The sequence below is a fragment of the Nelumbo nucifera genome, chromosome 1 (assembly GCF_055504915.1).
Source record: "Nelumbo nucifera cultivar China Antique chromosome 1, China Antique-T2T, whole genome shotgun sequence".
In the NCBI taxonomy this organism is placed as follows: domain Eukaryota; kingdom Viridiplantae; phylum Streptophyta; class Magnoliopsida; order Proteales; family Nelumbonaceae; genus Nelumbo; species Nelumbo nucifera.
In genome coordinates this window covers 162,791,055-162,809,253 of record NC_142649.1, presented here as the reverse complement: position 1 = coordinate 162,809,253, position 18,199 = coordinate 162,791,055, and positions in this window count along the sequence as shown.

The window sequence follows — 18,199 nt, the reverse complement described above, 5'->3', positions numbered from 1 at the left end:
TGGTCTTACACTCAACATCTCAGCCCATAATGATCATACAATGCCCGACAAGAGAGGACCTCTCCCTCAGCTGCAAGGAACAGTGTCGCACTCTCCACTTCTATGGATCCCGGGAATTAAAACCTTTTGCAAACATTTTAGAAACCATATTATATATACTTTTATATCTCATATAAAATATACTTTGCAAAAACAAATCTCAACGGTTGAAATCGACTGCCGGCAGTCTTGGTTTCCATCAGTGAGAGTGCATCCCCGATCATTACCTTTGTCCGACAAAGGGGCTGATCCTGTCACTATGATCACCCACTCAGATGAATTCTCAGACTGTCCCAACATACCCAGGTATTGACCCCCGCTAAGGATCTCACTGATTGGCATATCAAAGACAGCCCAATCTGACACCTAGTGCAGTATCATAATCGAGTCTTGGGGTCGGGTGTAACTTTTCAGTTTTGCCCATCAATCTCCAAGGTCCAGGGCAATACTGGAAATCTGGTCCAGTTCAAAGATTCAAGTAATCCTACACTGTATGTGCCTAGGGTCGCACCCTAGTAGTTGAGACAGGCCACCCCAACCGACTTGGTGGCACCACAGTGTCAGCCTTGTCAGGATAGGTCTCCCCAGACCGACCCACTGGCTGTGAACATTCTAAACTAACACGAGTCTCATTAAGTGTCCAGTTTAAGGGTATTACACAGAAACATACCAAAGGAACATGAATCAAATATGTATCTTTATTCATTTACAATAAACTCATAAAGTACATCATTCTGATTGAAGCTAAGGGCATACAAAACTGTCTAACAGCTCCCACTTGCACTTAGGTCGACAGGTGGGAAGATCTTCTACAGGTGGGAAGATCTTCTACAGTTAGAAAATCCAAAGGACCATCCTTTACCAACCTTGTGATTCGGTCGACACCGATGTGGCCAAGTCGGTAATGCCACAGACACGTGGGATTAACTATATCACGGGCTCTCTTTTTGGGGATTTCAGCCGACGTAGTTTCGGTTATGTTAGTTTCTAGAGAAGGATGTAGAACATAGAGACGGTTCTCCAGTTCCCCGTATGCGATGAATCTGTTATTTCTTTTAATAGTAATCGTATTACTAAAGAAGACAAATAACCATATGCACACAGTTTTGAGACAGAAATCAAATTTCTTCTTAAATTTTGTACATAAAGACAATCTTTCAGTACAATTATTCCTTCTCTAAAACATAATTCCATGGTTCCTATGGCCGCGGCTGCAACAGTTGCAGTAGTCCCCAAGTAGAGTGTTACTTCTCCTTCACTCAGCCTTCTACTTACCTTGAACCCCTGCAGTGAGTTACACGCATGAGTTGAAGCCCCGGAGTCAACACACTAGGACGCAGAAGCTACCAACAAATTGGTTTCTATAACACAAGTTTCGAAGTTACCTTTCTTGTATTCCAGGTAGGCAGGACAACTCCTTTTCTAGTGGCCGGTCTTCTTGCAAAAATGATAGGCATCTGATGCCTTGTCCTTCCTCTGTTTCTTGGGTTTGGCAGCCTTCTTCTGGGGCTTTCTCTTTGCCTTCCTTTTCTTACCTGATTTGCCAGTTTCAACAAGCATGGCAATGGGCTCATCCTTTCTAATCAATTCTTCGGCCCTCTGCAATATATTGCTGAGTTCCTGCAAGCTGACGTTCATCTTGTTCTTGTAGTAGTTCATGGTGAATGGATTAAAGGATGGAGGCAGAGAGTTGAGAATAGCATCAATCTGAGTTACCCGATCCAGCCCGGATCCAAGAGCCTCTAGTTCGTTGATATAGCCCATCATCCGGAGACAATGGTTGTGAACTTGTTGGCCCTTGGTCATTTGCGCGGTCATGAACTGTTTCAAGACCTTCTGCCGAGTAGAACGATTATGCTCTTCGTACATTGTCCTAAGACTGTCCAATACGTCCTTAGAAAGTTCGATCTGATCGAACTGCCTCTGAATCAGATTGTCTAAGGAGGCAATGATATAGCAGTGGGCAAGGGAGTTTTTCTCCTCCCATTCTTGGTATTCTCTCCTTCGGGGAGACCGAAGCCCAAGAAGAGGGTCCATCCTCTAGGTCGGGGGCCCCAACTTCTTCCCGAGATCGGAACCCCGAAGACTTCGTGCCTTCCAAACTGTCTTTAGACAGACTATTGTACTTAGTGTCCTGCTATCGTCTCCCAGATAGCTTAGTCTTCAGCAAACCCTTAGGTCAGTACCCTTGGGTTCATGATCACAATGAGCTCGCCATTTTTGAGAAGCAGCTCGCGGCAGGGCTGTGCTTCCCACTCCACCCTTTCCTGATAGAAGTAGTTAAATTTTACAACATCACCATTGACCAGGTTCATCCGAACTCTATTCAGAACATCATTGGCACTATCTCTTTGTTCCACTCCTACGGCCGATCCCTAATCCTAGACGTCTTCAGCTTGATCTGTGCGATCAAGCAAAACTCAGCCTATTTGCGCGGGGACGTCAGACAAAGTTATTATATCTCTCCCAAGCCTAGATTCAAAGTCTTGCACAGTTGTCCGAACAAGGTTCTGGCCTGGAAAAGGCGATACTTCATCGTTCGTAACCCGAAAGGGTGGTCTTTCCCAACCCACTGGAGGGTGGCTACTCAGGATCCCGAGGTGAGCTTAGGTAGAGAGACCAGGGTGGTGAACAATTCGTGGAGGGACCTCGGGCTTGAGATGAAAAACTTCTTGTCCGAGGACGCACTGGTGCGAGCTGGTTTGAGCCCTCCTGGTAGGTTTCTTTTCGGATATTTGCTTAAAATACCCCTTTAATGTTTTTTGACTAACTGTCTATTTCTTGTAGTTACAATGCCAGAGGTCGATGCAGAGAGCCTCCTGATGAGCTCTTGGAGGGGGAAGAAGCGAAAGGCAGCGAAGAGACTGCGCCGGGAGGTCAGACCTTCGACGTTCGGAGCAATCGAGGCCCAGGTTGTGGAGCCGATCTCCACTGAGCCCCCAAGGGAGGAGGCCTGACCTGCGCACCCCGAAGAGGTTGCAGTGAAGGGCCGCGAGGAGGAAGTTCATTCTCAGGAACCGGAGGATGCATCTACGCCAGAGGGTTCAAATAGTGAGCCAGATAGCATCCCCACAAGCGAGGGAGAGAGCATTACGAATCACATACTCGCAGTGCGCAAGAGCCGAGATGCTGTCTTTCCGCACGAGGTCGCGCGATGGGCTGACATGCCCCCGAACCGGCTCCTGGGACTAGCTTCCAGCCACTGCATGGTGGTAAGCATTCTGCTTTCAGCTTCGCTCTCTCTTTCCTTTTTCAATTTTTTTTTTACTTACCTCGATTTTCTCTTGACAGGTCAACTCTACCCTTCATGCATTGGCTTGCTAGTCCGCGATCCACTCAAAGGGGGCTCGAGACGCCAAAGTGGAGGTACGGAAGCTCCATCGCAAGCTGGACCTAGCTCGGGGCGAGGTACTTCAGGCTAAGAAGGGAGCCGAGTGATAGAAGCAGCTGATTCTAGATCAGGAGGGGTGGATCTCTTCGTTGATCGAGGAGAATGCTAAGCACAAGGAGCAGATTTCTGTGATGGCCGAGGAAAATGTGAAGCAAAAGGAGCTGATCGCGACAATGACCAAGGAGAAGGAGCGGCTTCAACAAGAAGTCGAAAATCTCGAAGCAATGGTCCAAGAGCAAACTCAGATCTTTGAGACCGCCATCGAGGAGGCGTAGTCAGAAGAGAGAAATCAGGCCATTAAACGCTTCAAGGAGTCCTCAGAGTTCCGTGCTCTTCAGGTCGAATACGGTTCAAGCTCCTACCGCTCCTGGTTCAAGCTATGTAGGTATCTAGTCTGGTAGAAGTTCCCTGATCTCGACCTCAGTGCCATCATGATGGCAGGCTTAGCTCTAGGAGTGGCCAGGGCAGTGAACGTAGAACCTAACTCGTCAGAGGAGGAGAGCAATGACGAGGTCGAAGTAGTGGACCCCTCAGATGTGGCTGGCAGTCCTCCTGCTTGATAGTTTTTCCTTCTTTTCTGTTTCTTTTTGAATCATGAATGTACACCCCGAAGCCACTGAGCACGGGTCATAATGGAACTTTTATTTTAAAATCTTTTCATCAATGAAATATAAACTTTTTGACTAATCCTTGCGTAAAAAAATTCTAAGTGTGAGCGACTCCCGGTCTGGGTAGCGGATGTATAGGTTACTCGAATTGTCGAGCAACCGAGCTGGACAATAAGTAAGGATGACCAAAAGTAAATTTTTTTCTAAGTGGGGATTACCTTGAATTATCTGCCCAGATTACTAATCGGTAGTAACTTCACGTAATGTACACCGAGGTGAGCGGCATTGTGGGGTATATACCCGACCTGTCCGCATGCAGGCTACTCATTTAGATGTCAGTTGTCCTTAATGGGCCCAACCTATTGTTATATGCCGAAGTGGGCAAGACATCACAGGGCTTATACCCGAGTTGTCTATGCCTCAGGCATTAGAAGTATCTTGCCTATGCCGAAGAGGCGACTAGGACTTATATGCCCATGCCGAAGAGGCGACTGGGTCTTGGGTGCCCATGCCGAGGAGGCAACTGGGACTTATATAGTGACGAGTCCGTCAATTCAGTACTTTAGCCCTTAGGCCTTGGGGGTGACTTATTGTCCACCCTTCTTGATCCTACCCATGCCGAAGAGGCGACTAGGGCTTATATAATGCCGAGGTCTTTTACTAGCCCGACACTTTTAGTCCTTAGACTTCTGGAAGTGACTTACAGTCCGCTCTCCAGCTAGACGATCATAGGTAGTACCATCTTAGATTGCTAACGTTCCATGGCCGAGGCACCTGTTTTCCTTCTAAGGTTTCGAGCTCATACGTACCTTCCTCAAGCACCTGCTTTACTCAATAGGGCCCTTCCCAATTCGGTCCGAGCTTACCAACACCGGGCTCAGGTACCATGACTTTACGAAGAACTAGGTCTTTGACGCGGAAGTTCCGCTTCTTGACTCTGGCATTATAGTACCGAGCCACTCTCTGCTAGTAGGCCGCGGTCCAGATGTATGCGAGGTCCCGTACCTCTTCAACTTGGTCGAGGTTGGTGCATAGCTCGTCATCGTTTACCTCTTCGTCGTATTCCTCCAAGCGTAGCGTAGGCACCTCGATCTCGGTTGGGATCACTAACTCCGTGTCGTAGGTGAAGTTGAAGGGGGTTTCACCCGTGGCAGTCTTCACAGTGGTTCAATAAGCCCATAGTACACTGGGCAGCTCATCTACCCATAGTCCATTAGCTCGGGCTAGGCGTGCTTTCAATCCACGAAGGATAGCCCTGTTCGTGACTTCCACTTGACCGTTTGCTTGAGGGTGTGCCACCGAGGTGAAATTCTGCTGTATCCCCATCTGTTTGCACCCATTCTGAAATTTAATGTCCTCGAATTGTCTCCCGTTGTAAGAGATAAGCACTCGAGGTAGTCCGAAGTGGCACACTATGCTCCTCCAAAAGAAGTTTTGCACTCTTTGTGCTGTGATCGTCGCAAGAGGTTCGGCCTCCACCCATTTTGTGAAGTAGTCCACTGCTACCATTAAGAATCTCCTTTGTCCTGTCGCCGGCGGGAATGGTCCAAGGATGTCGATTTCCCACTACGCGAAGGGCCATGGGCTAGTGAGATACTTCAGATCAGCAGCAGGCTGGTAGTGGATGTTGGCGTGCCTTTGACACTTGTCGCATCTTTTGATGAGCTCAAGCACATCTGCCTTCATCGTTGGCCAGTAGTAACCTTGTCGTAGCACTTTCTAGGCGAGAGCCCTGCCCCCCAAGTGTCCGCCACACAAACCTTCATGAGTGTCGCGGATAACGAGCTCAATTTCTGAGGGTCGCAAGCAGCGCAAGTAGGGGAGCGTGTATGATCTTCGGTACAGTCGTCCATCTATTATGACATACTTGGTTGCCTGTCGCTCTACCCTTCTAACCACGTTTCGATCTACAAGGAGGGTCCCGTGAAGCAGGTAGCTCGCGAGTTGATCGATCCAACTCGGCTCTGCTTGGGCAACAGGAGCGACCTCTTCTACCCCCCCCCTCCCCCGAGAATGCTAGGCCGAGGTAGGTTCTCTATGTACACGGTCTTCATGGTGTTGTCACTTGTGCTGGCTACCAGGACAAGGCATCAGCCTCAGTGTTCACGGATCTCGAGATCTGCCTGATGAAGTAAAACTAGAAATCGCATAGAGCTTCTTTGACTTTGGTTAAGTAGGCGATCATGGTTGGCTCGCGAGCTTCAAATTCATCGATGACCTGGTTGACCACGAGTTGGGAGTCACTACAGATAACGATGTGCTTGGCTCTTACTTCATTCGCTAGAGTAACCACGGCTATTAATGCTTCGTACTCTGCCTCGTTATTGGACGCGATAAACTCGAACCGGAGCGCGTACTCCAGCTTCACCCCGGCTGGCCCGTACAGAATGATACCAGCCCCGCTACCTTGCTGATTTGACGAACCGTCCACATGGAGAATCTAGGGCTCCTCATCCCAGGTTGGCGTTGCTCTGATCGGGGGAGGTGGCGCACTGGTTGAAGCGTCCCCGCTATTTTCGGGCTCAATCGATTCAAGGACTGCGGTGCTAAAGGTACATTCCGTGACAAAGTCGGCTAAGGCTTGGGCATTGATAGCTGTTCGAGGCTCGTACTGGATGTTGTACTTACAGAGTTCAATGGCCCACTTCATCAATCTACTGGAGACCTCGGGCTTGAGCAAGACTTGCCTCAGAGGCCTATTGGTGAGGACGATGATGGTATGAGCTTTGAAGTACGGTCGAAGCTTCCGAGCTGTAGTGACTAGCGCGTATGCCAGCTTTTCGATCTCTGGATACCTAGTTTCTGCATCCTGCAAAACTTTACTAACATAGTAGATGGGTCGTTGAACCCGATCTACTTCTTTTATCAGTACCGAGCTAACTACCTCGTCACTTGCGGAGAGGTACAACTTCAAAATATCTCCCTCCTCGGGTCGGGTTAAAACCGGGATACTAGTCAGGTATTTTTTGAGCTTGTTGAAGGCGAGCTGGCACTTTTCGGTCCATTCAATGTCTTTACTCTTTTTAATTGCCTTGAAGAAAGGCAGGCAGCGATCTGCCGACTTAGACATGAAGCGGCTCAGAGCGGCTATACGGTCGTTCAACCTCTGAACCTCCTTCAATTTACGTGGCGGTCTCATATCTAGGATGGCCTTGATTTTGTTAGGGTTGGTTTCGATTCCACGCCGGTTAACGATGTAACCCAGGAATTTACCCGAGGTTGAAGGGATGAGAGATCCATCCTATGGACGCCCAAAAGATTGCGGAATAAGGGGCGAATTTCAAAAATTTTTCTCTCCCTTCAACTAGGAATCGTATTCCCCATTTAGAAAATCATATTTTCAAGGATCAATTCTGAACCATAAACTGAATCAGATCTGAACCAAAAAGAAGTGGGAAGGATTATACCTGATACGGAGAAGTAATATCTCCCAACGAAGGTGTTCACGCCCAAGGAAGGATCCAAAGACTGCTCCCATTGAAGATGGCGCAGTGCAGGTGGAGCAGAATCAGCAGTGTTCTTCTCCAAGAACTCTGTCCTTCGCAAGAATCAGCAAGATGGCACGTGAGCACAACTTCCTTTCAATCCTTTCTCAAAGGACTGATGTCAAGATCCAATCTTGACTTCTCCCACAAGTGGAGATCGAATTGGAAAGCAGGGCGGCAAGAACAGGGAGGCGGCAAGAGAGTATTTGCAGGGAGCAGAATTCTCTCTTCTAGATTTCAGCACCAAAGAAACCTGATGATCGGTGTGTATTGTGTCTCTAAAGGCTGCCGCCCCCTTCTTCTTTTATAGTCTTAAAGGGATCAGCTCCTAATCAGATTAGGAGTTGCTAATCCAAATCATATTTGGTTTATAAGTCCCTTTAAGTGATAAGGGATAATCCTTATCTTATCTGGAGATCAGATCAGCCATCTCCTAATCTGATTAGGAGGTTTCCAGATCTAAATCTTATTTAGATCTTGGACTCTCTAAGTGGATAGGGTCTAAGCCCAATCCTATTAGCTGATCCACTTCAGATTTCGCCCCTATATTAATTAAATAAGCAGCCCAGTTCGAAATGGGCTTTTGGCCCATTAAGCTTATGTGCTCACTTAACCCTCTTAACTGCTGCCCAGTTGGGCTTCCTTGTATGGCGTGGGACCCAAGCATTGATCTACACATCAGCCACATGGGTTCGGCCCAGCCTTTGTTACAAGGCCTGGCCGAATACACTGTTAAAGACAGTGCACCCCCTGAAACCCATCAAATGGGCTCTACGGACCCAACACTTTCCCTAAGAGGTCCCTGGGCCAAGCCACCTTGTAACACCCAGGGACTGTGGGCAGATGCAAGATTAGCCCATCAGGTATTAACCTCAATGGTCTTACACTTAACCTCTCAGCCCTTAATGATCATACACTGCCCGACAAGAGAGGACCTCTCCCTCGGCTGCAAGGAACAGTGTTGCACTCTCCACTTATATGGATCCCGGGAATTAAAACCTTCTTGCAAACAATTTAGAAACCATACATATATACTTTTATATCTTATATAAAATATATTTTGCAAAACAAATCTCAACGGTTGAAATCGGCTACCGGCAGTCTTGCTTTCCATCAGTGAGAGTGCATCCCTGATCATTACCTTTGTCTGACAAAGGGGCTGATCCTGTCACTATGATCACCCACTCAGATGAATTCTCGGACTGTCCCTTCATACCCAGGTTTTGACCCCCGCTAAGGATCTCACTGATTGGTACATCAAAGACAGCCCAATCCGACACCTAGTGTAATATCATAATCGAGTTTAGGGGTCGGGTGTAACTTTCTAGTTTTGCCCATCAATCTCCAAGGTCCAGGGCAATACTGGAAATCTGGTCCAGTTCAAAGATTCAATTAATCCTACACTGTATGTGCCTAGGGTCTCACCCTGGCAGGTGAGACAGGCCACCCCAACTGACTTGGTGGCACCACAGTGTCAGCCTTGTCAGGATAGGTCTCCCTAGACCGACCCACTGGCTGTGAACATTCTAAACTAACACGAGTCTCATTAAGTGTCCAGTTTAAGGGTATTACACAGAAACATACCAAGGGAACATGAATCAAATATGTATCTTTATTCATTTACAATAAACTCATAAAGTACATCATTCTGATTGAAGCTAAGGGCATACAAAACTGTCTAACAGAGGTGACACCGAAGACACATTTATTAGGGTTAAATTTCATGTTAAATGTGCACCAAATTTCAAAACACAATGTAAATCTTTTATTAAATCATTTGAAAACTGAGTTTCGACGACCAACGGCTTAAAGAGTCGGTTTACAAGTCTTGGAAACATTGCCCCGACGTTTTTCAGTCCAAAGGGCATGACCTTGTAACAGTACAGGCCTAGCTCGATTATGAAGGATGTTTTTTCTTCATCGGCAGGGTCCATCCTAATCTGGTTGTAGCCCGAGTATGCATCAAGAAAGCTCGGCAACTTGTGCCCTGAGGTCACGTCTACCAGACGGTCGATCTTGGGAAGTGGGAAGCAATCCTTCAGGCAAGCTCGATTCAGGTTAGTATAGTCGACGCACAAGCACCATTTACCGTTGGCCTTTTTTACCAGAACGGAGTTAGCCACCCAGCTCGGGTAATGGACCTCCCTGATGAAATTGGCTGCGAGAAGCTTCCCGACTTCCTCATCGACTACTCTCCAGCGCTTCGGGGCTAGGTTGCGTTTCTTTTGTCTAACGGGTCTAACTACAGGATCAGTGTTCAACTTGTGAGTTATTATTTTAGGATCTATGTCGGGCATCTCTGTCGCGGACCATGCAAACACATTTAAATTTTCATGTAAGAAACTTACCAGCTGAGAACGCAAAGGCTCCTCAATCGATGTGCCGATTTGGAGAGTCCTGGCTGGATCTTCTTTCGAAATGGGTAAAGACCGTCTCCTACATCGGTGAAGCTCACTCTTCAGTGTACTTCATAGGTCACTCCAGCTCGAGGTCATCTGCTACCTTGGATTTCCCTTTGAGGGTGGAGACATAGCATTTGCGAGACTCGAGTTGGTCGCCTCGCGCTACCCCTACTCTAAAGACCGTAGGGAACTTCATGGCCAAATGATAGGTGGACACCACAGCGCGGAGAGTGTGGGTGATAGGCCGACCTATTATGGTGTTGTACGGGGAGGGAGTTGCGATTACTAGGAAAGTGTGGTCGAACCTCTTAATACTAGGCCATGTACCGACCTCTATAGGTACCGAAACTCATCCTAGGGGCCTGACTTCCACTCCGCTGAAGCCTACTAAGGGAGTTTTCGCGGGTTTGATGTCGCTTTCCTAGAGATGCAGCTTGTCGAATGCATCCTTGAACAATATATTTGCCGAGCTACCTGATTCGACTAGGACGTGCTTCACATCGAAATCATTGATCCTTATTTTTATGACAAGCACGTCATCGTGGGGGTACTGGATCCCGCGCGCATCATCTTCAGTGAAGAATATGGGCTCTTCTAACCTCAGCCTCTTCGGGGGTTCTGCTCTTCTCTTTCTAACTCGTGAGCTGATGTCTTCACCGCAGCTGATGTGCAGCCCGCGACAATTGACCCGCCGGTGATCATGTGAATTATCCCTCGAACCGGTCTTTCTTCGGGCAGTTGTCTCTACTGCTGCTCACTCTGTTTGTTGCTGGACTCGGGAGCATCTCTGCCTTGCTCCCCCTGCCAATCTGCTTGATTTTTATTTTCTTTTAATACAAAATTTTTGAGACATCCGCGATGAATGGGTTCTTCGATCTCGTCACGGAGGTTTTTACAATTCTCGGTGCTATGACCGTGGTCTCTGTGAAAGTGGTAGTATACATTCCTGCTTCTATTATTCGGATACCCTCTCATCCGAGGTGGCCATTTCACATAAGAAACGTCCTTGATCGCCATAAGAATATCTGCTCGCTTCGCATTCAAGGGCGTGTAGTTTGTCCTTTCAACTGGAGGTGCTCGAAAAGGCTGATCCAGTTTACTTTCTCATCTAGCTGGTTCATCTTTCTTCCACTTATTATCCTTGTTAGTTGAGGTTTCACCTTCTCTTTTCCTCTTCTCTGGTGGATTCTCGCTTTTTTGGTTCATCTCTTCTTCTGTTCCGATGAACTGGTCAGTGAGCTTGAGAAATTCAATGACATCTTTAGGCTTGTTGGCACCCACGTGCCACTTGAACTCTTTGTGGGTGATGCCTCTTTTTGCAGTCGTGAGTCTCACAGCAGGATCTAAGTCGGGGATCTGCAGGCATGCGTCATTGAAACACTTGATATATAACTCCGGATTGATTCTCCCTCCCTCTGGACTATGCTGAGGAGGCTTTCCTAGGACCTTGGGCACCTCTTGCTAGTGATGAAGTGCGAGGTGAAGATCTGCACGAACTGCGCCCAACTCTTAATTGTCCCGGGCGCGAGGTTTTTGTACCATGTGCGAGCTACTCCCTTAAAGGTTGTGGAGAAAGCAACACACATGCAGGGTTCATCAGCCCCGGCTAGGTGCATCTGTGACTAGAACGAATCCACATGGTCATTCAGGTTGAACGACCCGTCGTACTTGTCTTGTGAGGTACCTTAAAATCTTTGGGCATCGGAACGGCCAGGTGCTCGGGGGATAGAGGAGACGGCACGGAGAGGAGTAGAGTGGTCTTCACAATTCCCGAGCTCGCCTCTTCTTTGCCTTTAGGCTGTTCGGGCTGACTTTGAACTACAACTCGGCGAGCCTTATGACGCCTCTTTTGTTGCTTCTTCACTGGCTCCGCATTAGTGCTGTTGGCTTCTGTATTGTCAGGCACGATTCTGGCTGGGAGCTGCTCGGACTGCTGGCGGCGGCTGTTGTGGACTGAGGGGCCTTGCCTAGAGTCCGCGGCCAAGATCCCGAACCGGTTTTCTGCAAGTGGAACTTCGAACTGCAAAGGCCAAGGTGAAGCGGCTCTGGTGGGCTGGGTGTCTCCCGACCTATTCACTTGCTACGAGGTGGGAGGAGTAACTTGTCTCTCCCTCCTGCCACGGGACGAGACCTGGCTCCCAAGAGGGTTCTGGATCTGGGAGGTCTCTCCCCTGCGAGGAGGGCGTTTGCTCTGGCAAGGAGGCTTGACTTGCTGTGTTGCCGGATGCCGAGGTGGAACCGACTACTGATTCTGTGGCAGTGGAGGGAATTGTTGCGTATATTGTTGTTGGTAAACATGATGTAGAACTTGCTACTGGTACAGCTGAAACTACTGGACCTGCTGCATTTAAGCTTGCATAGCTTACATGCAGTGTACCAGGTCGTTAAGTTGAGTCTGTCCGACCGCCGGGGGAGTAACAGAAGGTTTGGCGAAGGTTGCACCCATCGTAAGAAGGAGTGGGGCATTCACCGGTGCAATGACCTGAGGCACGTTCAGTGTGGGGACCCCGTCCGCTGAGAGAGGTACGGTGAACTGTCCAATACACATTGTTGGGACCTGAAGTTGCCCCCCGGAAGTGTTCATGTTAGCATTCTGTCCGGCGTTGCTGGAAGATGCCATCGAAGCTGAATCTAGAATGCTTAGTGGAAAAAGGCTTTTTGAAGCGTTTCCCACAGATGGCGCCAAATGATGCAATGCAATCTGGCTGGTCCTAGCTGGAGATGACTTGGCTTCTAGTGGATGACGGAGTTGGCTGATTTGCACAGAGAGAATCAGAGAACCCGGGGGTGCTTACTCGGCGAGGTCGCTCCGATGCTTAAGTCAGTAGTTTGCGAGCTGAAGGTAGTTTAGAAAACAAGAGAGCTAGTGAGCAGGGATTACGTGTACCTTTGCCTCCGAAGAGCTGGGGTCTTTATATACTGGAGTCCTCGTGGGTTTTTCGGAGTGGTTCCGAGATTCTTGTTGTGATGAGGCCCGTTTTCGTATAAACAGGAGATAACGTTGCCAGCCGATAAGGCATATCTCTGCCGTCCAAATCGATCGGAGGAGATAAGGCTGGCTGTTACGAGGCGTGATCCCGTAAAACGTGGACTCTGGTGGCAAGATCTTCGGGGTTATCATGCGGAGCTTGGTCAATATTAATCAAACTAGTGCCCCTTGGATCCGACCTGGTACGAATGTTGAGGTGCCTTGGAACCGAGGTGGTCCTGATGGAACCGTGTTTCGAAGTGAACTTGTCATGAGGTGGACTTGCCCCGAGGTTGAGCTATCGTCCTCTCAGTTAGGTCAAGCCCACGTGTCCCTCTATTATTAGGTTGGGCCAAATCACCCTACATCAGATGCAAACATGAATTTCAATAAAGCATATGCTTTTTTTATTAAAAGCCCAATTGAATGCAAATTTACTTCTTTTTGATTGATGTACTTTTACATCTTATTATCAATGTAAATATGCATTGATATGTCTTTTATCAATAATTAAAATTTCCAAAAAAATAAGATGAATATCCAACCTTTGACCTGCTGACAGTAGAAATGCTTTGGCAGTTCAACTAATCACGTACAAGTTCACCAAATCAACAGCTTTTTGAAGGCAGCGGGCCGTTCTAACAGCCGAGACATTGGCGCTTTTGGTGGTGCATTGCTGGGGTGGTTAGCGAGCTCTTCCTCGCAGGTTGTCTTGAACCTCTATAGCTCGACCGGCTCATAGGACAGGTCGTCGTAATCTTACGGGGTCTACTAGTTCGACCTTGTCAACGTGGAGGTCGTTCTAGGCGAGGCACTCCAAGCTAATTTGCCGAGTGGTTATGCTGACTCATCGTTAAGGTCTTGTCCGAAGGCTACATGTTGCTATACGATTGGGAAAACCAAATTACCCCTCATCAGTTAATTTTTGAGAAATTATTTATATATCTTGAACTTTGAAAATTGACTTATAGCCTTGCTGACCATTGGGGTCTAGGTCTTTAAGCCCAAGCTGGAGCCTAGAGCCCAACCAAAAAATTGGAAAACAAAAGGTTTTTTTCCTTTTTTATTCAATAAAAATCAATTTTATTTATATTAAAAAGCCTTAAAATATAAAAGTAATAAAAGATCTCACTATAACTTGAAAAAAGGGAATAGGAACAATATTATATATATATTACATAAAATATTTATTTTTTTATTATGTAATATATTATCAAGTCAAGCCCAAGTTTGGGCAAGGATTTTTTAAAAAGTCCAAGCCTACCTAAAAATAGTTGGGCGTAGTGTTTTGGGCTGAGCACAAGCCCATAGGCCTAAATTCACGTCCAAGCCCTACTTAGAACGGGCTGGCCCATCACCATCAAGCTACCCGCCCCATAAAGAGACTTAGTTTTCACATAACCCAAGGCATTTAAAGTAAAGTTTTATTTTTATAAATCACTAACCAAACAAGAAAAATAGATGGTTAAAAGTACTGAGCCTATATGGAACTGATGCGGTGCATTTATAAAATTAAATGGTAATGCTACCAAACACTTCATAATTACAAATCCATTTAATCCAATTAGACCATGAGTCTTTTTCTTTTATATAATCCAATCAAACCATGAGTTGATTATCATTTAGAGTTTGAGGGGCATGATATATCGCTACACTTGATGAATTTTTATGCTTCGTTTGAAAGGGATGTAAATCAAGAACGATGTAAAAGTTTATGACAATTTGGTTTTGTCGGTATTTGGATAAAGTGCAAATGAAGATCGACATAAAACCCTATTCTGGTTTAGATTTGTCAGCATTTGGATGGAGTGGAGTTTTATGTCATGGATCCATGTAAAACCTCATCACACGTAAAGTTTTACATTGGTTATTGATGTAAATACTACATTGATAAAATTAATGTAAAACTTTACAATTTTCTTATCATGCTTTTCAATGTTTAATGATGACTTCCTCAGACTTCAATGTAAAACGTCATCAATGTATTTTTACACCGATTTCAAATGCAACCTTAAGGAGTTGTTGTTTTCCTTTTGATAGGACAGATCGCCTTTAAATTTCATCCTGAAGTTGCATAGCAAACAAAAAGTTTAATTGGTTCTTCACTATCACCGGCAATGTAGGCATTTTTTTTTCTTGAAATAAAGTAGGAAAGAAAAATAGATTGGTTTAATAAATCAGAATTCTTGGGTTGATAATATTTCTTATAATTAATTTTCAGTACAAGTTGAATGTTGTGGTGCAATTACATATACAATAAAACAAATTAAAATAGAACAAATAGAAGGGAACTTGTTCAAGGGTTCATAAGAAAGAATGATAGATCAAATAATCTGCTAGTTAATCGTTTGGACTATAAGAAAGAAATTAAAAATAATATAGATCAAACTCTAGTTAGGTTACAGAACTTTGTCATCCATGGAAATAATTAATGAGAAGCGCTGAAGGCAAAGATGGAATATAATTAGGACATATGGTCAGCAACCTTTCTATGTATATATATATAATTTCATGGTGATCATGGTGGTGGACATGACCGCCCTGAAGGTTGTTGTTGCATGAAGGCCTGGAAGGTGGCACTAGGCCTCTTTGGAGAGATTGAAGTTGAATCACAATATCTTCCTTCTTTAACCACTCATCATCACTGTCCAAAGGCCTCATTGCTGTAAGTTGTAGCATTATACAAAGCAAAATTATAAGCACAACTGAAGCTTTCATTTCAGGTTAAATTAGAAATTCAAAACCATAAGTAAGTGGAGTTCAAAAATCTAAATCTGATGACGTAAAGATCATCCAAATCGGATATTATTAATCCCTTCATCTCAAGACCCAAAGCCATAACCGATTATAATCATTGATCCTGTATATCGATATCATTTTTATATTGAACCATATAACATAGAAAATCAAAAATCAAACCCAGTAAATAAATAAAACTAATAATTCAGAATGTAACGATACAAAAATCAGACTCCAGATCTCCTACTCACGAGAACCCTGTCCACACTTACCCACAATACACTATTCCCGTGAATTGGGAACATCTCACCTTGCATAATACTATGAAGAGAATGAGATGTTCTCTATATGTAACTGTAATAAACGTGGGCAACAGATCTGAGCTCTCAAAATCATCGAATTCTGAATCCAATAATACGAGAGCGGAAAGACGACCATAGATTTTCTGATTTGGTTAGGTTTCAATTTTGAAGGTTTTTTCTATATTTTTTTTTTAGTATTAGGAATAGGATAAAAAAATATCTTTACACAACATAATACACGTTAACGTTCACGTTCGTTAACGTTGCTAAAGAGCAAAAGACCACGTTTAAAGTTAAATATAACCGGGAGACTTTTTTATTTTGTAAAAGAAGTTTCATTAAAAGGAACCGACAAAAACATTAGGGGTACATTAACAAAAGTACTGTTGTAGGATTGGAGGGGATAGTGAGCATGTACATAAGTTCTGCAAGATCTAGCTAATTTAGCTATCTGATGTGCTTTCCTGATCGTAGATCTGTTAACAAAAACCAGTTTAATATCAACAAAAAAAGAGAGTAGAAGTATGATATGTCCCACTAGGGGTTGGATATTTCCATTTATATTTGATTCGGTTCTTTTTATAGAAGAGAAAGCAGGGCTGCTGTGGTGATGTTTTGCTGGAGGGGATAGTGAGCATGTACATCTTGCGATTACTGTTTTGATTTGGTCACTCGGCAAAAAATGGTAATGGTTTGAACTGTATCCAATCCACCCCTCCTAAGACCCCATGTAGCTGGGAGCCTGGGAACCAACGTCTGGGTATTATCTTTTTATGTATATTTTAATAATAATTTGTATCTTTGATTTTAGTAAATAGAAATAAATTCTAAATGGCTTGACAAAAACGGTAAGAGTTTACCAACCTAGTTTTAGAAAAATCTTTTAGTCCAAATACGGCTATAAAGGTTTTGAAAAAGGCTAAAAAAATAAAAGCCCTTGAAATTTAACTGTCAAATTTACTCGGAGTTTCATATATAGCACTATTAAAAACAGGGGTGCATGCATGAAAATTCAAATTTATACATTGAATTAATTAGTAGGCACACGATTTTAATTATAATTGGCTTTTAATGTGTTTTAATCAAGGTTAAACCGGTCGTGGTTTAGTAATTTTTATTATTTTAGTTTTAAACTAGTTAGAACCCGTGCGATGCATGAGATTTTTAACGGAATTGCAAATTAGAGTTAAAAAGCCCTATATACTTATAATTATTCTACCCACAAAAATTCAGCCCAAAATACCTTTGTTTGCCCCTACATTACACCAAGATTCTGATTTGCAGTTTTGAAAACTGCATACTGCGATCTAATCTTTGTTTTGCAGGGTAGTAGTTTTACGAACAACCCTCCTATTGATTCTTGATTGTCTTGTATCAGTTATTTAATTTCAAACCATCATTCTTGAATTGAATCTTGAATTAAAAATGAAACCCTAAACCCATTCGAACCAGAGTGGACCAAACCGATTAGACCGAATCTGTGGTTCGATGGGGGCTGTTTTCAGCCCCAAATTTTCATATATGGGTCCAGGTGTTGATGATTAATTGCAAGATGCAATTCAGCCCACATCTGTAAAACCCATTTTTAGTCTGTTAAAACTGTTTTAGCCCAATTCAGCATAAATGCTATAAGGGTCAAACTTCTCATTGCAGTTCCGCCCATATACTTAGATAAGATTATTTGATAATGTTATGGGCTTTACATATGGGTTTTTACAGTTATGTAATTGATTTGATCAATTATGGATTTTATGCATGTGATGTATGGATGTGTGATGTGCTACATTCGTGGGCCATAAGTACTTGGCCCATGTTGATTCGATAGTGGCTCTTACGCACACCATGGTTGAATGCACATCATTGCCATGGTGTCCTTAAGATCATTGGATGATCTCCCTTCGTAGTGGGCCCCACACCAGCTTCTTCCCCAAGAGGAACTGTGCGGAACCCTAGTCGTTTAGGGTCCATCTAAACCTGGCTTTATGAAAGCCTGTGGGAGCCACTTTGGTTTGACTTAAATTAAACTAGGGCGTAATTATTCGTTCCCTCCTAAAAATATAAGTGCATGTGATAGGGAGATTCATATGATGAACTTTCTAAAGACCTTCCATCATTTGTATGAAGGTTGACTGTATTGGTGGATGGGGATGCACCATAAAATTGGGCTATCCATCTGCTAATGCAATTAGCTGGATTGCTTCATGAGATGATAGGGGCCGTCATTGACCGATATGGGAGGGGCCTATCCTAAAATGGAAGACTCTC